Genomic DNA, 6,448 nt, shown 5'->3' with positions numbered 1-6,448 from the left:
CTATCCTCCATGTGAAAATTGTGGGATTTTCAACCTTCATTCCTTACCTTAATTAAGGGCTAAATTGAAACAAATCCCCGCCATATATATTGTCAACTATATAGCAAGATTAAATAAAATACGTAGTAACTAATATCTGAAAGGTTCAAGAGGTCGGGAAAAAACAAAAACTATATATGATGATATATGTGATCAATTTTCATAGATATGTAACGGTGGTCCTAACTGCATATATTTCTTTTTCAATAAAATAGTTTTAGACCAAATTCCACAAAATTATATGTGAATACTAGTGTCGCATTTTTTTCAACTATATATGATATATGTGATCAATTTATTCTTCCAAAAAAAAAAAACAAAAGATTTATCAAAAAGCATAAAAAATTATAAGCATAAAAATTATAATATAGTTTGATGAAGGGGGAACATGAAAAAGAATACCAAACTTAATTTCATCACACATTTGTAGCTGCTTACCAAGTCTTGAGAAAGCTGTCAAAACTCCCAGAACACTTGCTATTATATCCTTCTGATTTTGAGCTTGCGATCTAAGCACTTGTGATTTTTTTTTTTTTTCTTTTGGCTAAAAGCTGTGGAATTTAATTATTCATTCGAATAGCTTGCAGAAAATAAGGGAAAAAAAAAAAAAAAAAAAAAAAAAAAAAAAAAAAAAAAAAAACAGTGTTGCTTTGTAGCCCCCTTGCACCGACCTTATATATGCATAGTGATAGAGCATATCACATCAGCTCCAGCTGGTTCGTGGAGCTTAATTATTTCTTAGTGCTGACGAGAAAAAGCACGATAATTTATTACTCTACATGCAAAAATTGTCTTGGACAAGAGACATCTCTAATGTATCAATATGAGAAAAGTATATTAATATCTTATTCTAAATCATATCAACATATACACATGATCCAAGCAATGGTATGCACTCTTTATCATAAAAAAAAAAAAAAAAAAAAAAAAAAAAAAAAAAAAAAAAAAAACAATAGTATGCTTTATTTCTTGTTGTAGCTGTGATAATTAGTTATCCGACAAATATTTTCGGCTTCATCACTATTTATAATTTCTAATTATAAAATACCCTAGGTTGTAAAATTCCCCGTGTAGAAATAATTTTGTTGAAGGTGATGAGTTGATCCGTTCACTTCGCTGATTCGAGTTTATAATTTGAGTTGAGATGTGATTTTGTGTGAGAGTTTTTTACTGTAGTAAAAAAGTTAGATGTGACTATTTTTTAGAGCTTTTTACTGTAGCAAAACTCGAATTCTAAACTCGAATCGGCAAAATGAACAGGGCCGTGTGATTCAAACAATAACATGCTTCTCCGTACAATTACTTTCGGTGGGAATCAATAATGAATTAATTGAGATCAACACTATAATGGGGGGCACGTACATCTTGAGTGTTTCCGAAGTGATTCCAACTAGTCCAACAAATCCAAGAGAAGGAAACTAAAGTAGAATACACAGGAAATTAAAGAGGAAAATTAATTAAAGCGTTTTTTTTCTGGAAAAAAAAAAAAAACAAAAAAACATTGCTTTCTTTTTTAACTTTCAAGATAGAGTTTAGAACTTAGAGGAAAATTATTGGAATATAAATATTGATAGTAAAGAAAACGTTTAGTTCAGGATGTCTGGCCAGGTACAGATGTGGATGGCGAGTAATCTTTGATCTTGGCTGTAATAAAAGAGTCAATAAACGGCTCACTGTTCCTTTTGGTTGTAATCTTGATCCAAAACGTGGTGCTCCTTTTTTTTTCTTTCCTTTTCTTTTTCTTTTTACTTTATTTCCTTTTAATAATTTTCTTGACACTTTTCTCCCTTTTTTTTTTCTTTTACTTTACTTTTCTTTTCATTTTCTTTTCATTCTTTAATCTACTATAGTATCTTTCACTTGGGTCTTCATTTTCATGTTCGACTCTTCTTTATGTTTTTTTTAACGCTATTTATCTCCCACTTAGTTTATAACATGTTCGTACGTATTACTAGATATACTTAAAGAGTTTATTATTCACTGAAATTCATTATTATACAACCATTTAAGGTTTTTATTTATTGTAAAGGAAATATGTGTAAATATAGCAATTGACAAAACAAAATTAAGTAGAGACATATTTGAAAAAAATTTATTTTATCCAACCAAAAATAAATAGAAACACATGCAAAAAAAGTTACTCTAAAAGGAGTAAAGTGAAGAACAATATATTTAAAAAAAAACACACACAAAAAATTAAAATGTAAAAAAAAAAATCACAAAAAAAAAAGTAAGTAGAGGTAAGAGCTTTTACTCTTTTAGGTATTGTTAGATTCTATTTTACAGATGATAATTTGCCTTTTTTTTCTTTTTCAATGCTTTATTTTTTTCGTCTTTCTTTTGTTATGGTTAGTCCATAAATGTTCAGCTAATAATAAAGTAAAATTATTTTCTTAACAAAATTATAAGAATTAGAATGTTTAATGTATTTTAAATACACATGTGTCTCTATTTTGTAATCCCCATTGTTACTATCCGGATGAAGTATTTCACTCCTGAAAAACAACTTCATACTCCTAGCAAAATAAAGTAACCAAATTTATCTACTAACTTTGGATTATAAATTACGCCATGTCTTTTATCATTATATCTTCAACATATAAACGTTTCACATATATCATTAAAGAAATAATTAGTATTTGCTCCTAATTGTAATAATTACACTCAAATATAACAATAAATAATTATAATATGCCATTAATAAATTAAAATGCACAAACTTTATATCTGCAATGTAAAATATTTAGGGTTTATCTACAATTTCAATAGCACGAGATCTTTGTAACGACTTACAACTCTACTTGGTATAATATTATTCACCTTGAATTGATAACTGTCACACTAATTGTACTTAGAAAAGGTATAAAAGAGGAGAGCGATGAATGTTGAAAGGCATGAGGCTTTGAAGGATGAGGTTGACAAACAAATAATAAAAAAGGGATTGATGAAATACGCTCACTACCTAAGATGGATAGTAACCTAGACGTGGTGAGGAAGTCCAATAAGAAGTGGTGCACCTATATCAACTTTAGGAGACGTTTAGTTCATAAATTAGAACCATGTGATTAGAATCATTTTCGATTTACGTGTATTTTTTGTGAGAAAAAATACTGTAGTGAACCACGAACCATGATTCGAATAAGGGGACGAATCCCCCAACCAAACAACCTCTTAGTGATCTTGGTCACAAATGCTAAGGAAAACTAAGACCAGAATCTCATGTTCGTATCACGCAAGGACCACACATCGCTCGTCACTAACAACGATCTCTAGTGACGCAAGATAATGCCTTTTCATCTTAAGAACATTGTAAGTTCGACATATCAATATTTGACAACCCACGATGCTGACCCATGTGAAGGTATATCCTTTTTCTTTTCCTAAAAAGGAAGATATCCTAAATATCTTTAAGTATTATGTGTTCTAATGAAATACCACGCTTGTCCCTCTAATTATATTTAAATGTGGGCTGTTCGGCAGCCCCATTCTTGAGTTAAGAACTTAAAAAAAATAACTCGAGTTACAATTTTATTTAAGTTCGTGTTTTTTTAAGTTTGAACTCGAGTTTAAGACTAAAACTCGAGTTTAAGTTTCCCATTCAACTCGAATTCAGAAATTTAAACTCAAATTAATAACAATATTTTTTTTATTCTTAAAAATGCTATAACTGTTTCGTTTTAATTCTGATTGAGATGCTTTTTTTTCTATGCGTTGACAATGAAAAGAAGAATAAAACCCCACCCATATACCCTATTAAAATTTTTCATCAGCACTGAGTTTTTATTAAAATACTATCTAAATACAAATTTAAGTTTTGACTCACTCAAACACAAATTTAAAAATATTCTTATCTCAAACCATAACTCAAATGTACACAACCAAACACAAACTCAAGTTACAACTTCAACTTAAATTATAACTCAAAATTTACACTCAAATCACCTAACTCAACGGTAAAAAAACAGCTCCTAAAATGTCCCTTTTGTTTTTGAAATTGGTACAAAAGTAGTCATTTGAGTTATATTTTTAAAATACAACTGCCCTCATGATGCGTATTAAATATTATATCGAACATTAACTTAATAAAAATAAAATAAAGAAAAAATGAAAATAAACAAATTTATAAAAATTCAATAATCAAATGAAAAATGTCCCTAAAAAAGAAAGTGGAAAAATCCCGTTGGACGTTGACCTCTCAAGTCTCAACCTTATTGCCCACTGTCGCCTACGCCCCTCAGCCTACTCGCTCAACACAGCATATGATCCTCATTCCTCCGTCAACCTCTCAGCACTCATCACAGTTCACACGCCGTCGCATGCGTTCCCCTAATCTCTCATCACCTATTTGACAACCCTCAACACACTGTAATTTGATAGTACTGTAGATTTAAAAAAAATTAATTTTAATTATGTTGAAAGAATAAACAGCTGTTATAAAAAGTAACATAGTGTTTAGTAAACTATAATTATAGTAGCTGTACTGTTTCAAAATTAATACAATAACGTTTGGTAAATTGTGAAGTTAAATTACTGTGGGTAATTAAAATGATCAAAATAGGCATTATATGAAACTTAAATATATATAATTATTTATAGTATTTAAAAATATTTGTTTAACTTAAAAAAGGAACATAATGCTATGAGTCTGAGTTTTCTAACAATAAATTTATGATACTTAATTCTTTTTTTTCATTTCTTCGTTCACAATATAGTTACAATAAAAATAAGAATTAGTGAGTAATCAACATATACAACAAAAATATACATTCCACGTTCAAAAACTGGTAGATGCATTAAAAGAATTAAATCATACTCATTAAACTTGCCGCAATTTAGTCTCATACTTCATCCATTTCTTGTGATAGTAAAACTTGATTTTCTTCTACATTGTCATCTGATTGATGCTCTTCATAAACGAATAACTTGCTTCATAAACGAATAACTTGCTTCGTAAATTAATAACTTGTTTCGTAAACGAAAACACCTACAATAAGTTAAATGTACAATAACAATCTCTTTAGGTTGGTAGATTACTCCAATCAAATGAACTCATCATCTATATTAAGAGCTAAATAAGTTAAAAAGATGAGACACATTATTTTATGAAAAAAAAATAAGTTAGATATATCTAACAATAAAACACTAAACTCATTACAACTAAAATTATTAATTTTCAGAGTTTGAACCATTGTTAATAGATTGAACTCCACTTTATGGATATTTAATCTTAGGGAGAAAGAGAAAAATAGGCCAAGACTTGAGATGCATTAAAATTAATAGACCAATAGTTTACATAAGTTAATAAATAGGTCAAATTACTATTTTTGTCCATAACTTGACAAGGTATTGTCCATAATTATTCATAACTTGTCTGGTTATGAACCATAACTTGACATGTTTGTTCATAACTTATCTGATTATGAACCATAACTTAATAAGTTATGACCTATTAATTTCTATAACTAAAAATTATCTTATATTTTTTTTTAAGCTTTTCATATTGACTTATTTTCTACTATTTCCCTTAATCTTACGTCTCTAGTCCAAAGCAAACTTAAAGTAAGGAGTTTACCTTATGTCTAATGAATAACAAAAACACCATCTAATTTTTAAGTCAAAGCTGACCTAATAAGTCTATTAGAATATTTTATAACAAATCAAACTCTTATTGCCTGTTACGAGATAGAAATAGCAGTATTTAAATTGAGCTATAGCTTTTATAGTCTTACGGAATATTTTTTGCTTGGGCACTTCAAATACTATAGTTGGGCTTGATAATGATAGTATTCTGTAAAGGCGTAATATATTTAGGTGACAAATAACAGTGCACTTATCAATTTATATTTCATAACTACAGGAAGAATTTACGCAGCACTACAAAACTCATTAGAGTTACCAAATTGAAAACAAATATTAAATGTAAAAGATGAGGATTATCTAAAATAATGCATTTACATATATAATTGAATTAAATAATATCAAAAAATCTATACATTCAACAAACTCAATAGAACCTGTATGATTTATATGAACGCATTTGAATTTGTATGATTTATACGAAGGCAAATGTGATAAGTTGTGGGGTATAGCCAATAAAGGTAAAATTAACAAAACCGGGAACACTGTAACAATTTAAAAAGTTGAGGAGGTAAAATGCCAAAATTAGTTGTCTGGGGCAAATTGTCAAAAGTGGAAACGTTTGGGAGGGCAACACTGCTAAGAACCCTAAAAAAATGAAACTGCAGTTGTGATTGCGCGGGGAAATCATGGCCCTCCATTCAAAAAGCAATCCCCCCCCGGGACCCCCCCCCCCCCCGTTGTTAGAGTCTCCAAACCCGCCATTTTCAAAATTCTGAAAGTTTACGCGCGTTAGAAAATTTGGGCCGCTTTAAATTCAAAAAAAGAACCA

The 6,448-nt window shown here is 29.3% G+C and overlaps 1 protein-coding gene across 1 annotated transcript in view; it reads right to left on the bottom strand.

Moving 5' to 3' along the window:
• The window catches only part of LOC21402697, a 14,583-nt gene extending 13,955 nt beyond the window's left edge, over positions 1–628 (bottom strand). The window contains exon 1 of the mRNA XM_024163162.1: positions 478–628. The gene's annotated coding sequence lies outside the window, so the exon portion shown is untranslated. The remainder of the gene's footprint in view (positions 1–477) is intronic.
• Between the last annotated feature and the right edge of the window lie 5,820 nt (positions 629–6,448).

The sequence above is a fragment of the Morus notabilis genome, unplaced genomic scaffold, assembly GCF_000414095.1.
Source record: "Morus notabilis unplaced genomic scaffold, ASM41409v2 Scaffold114, whole genome shotgun sequence".
NCBI classification, from domain to species: Eukaryota; Viridiplantae; Streptophyta; class Magnoliopsida; order Rosales; family Moraceae; genus Morus; species Morus notabilis.
This window is presented reverse-complemented; position numbering and strand designations above follow the sequence as displayed.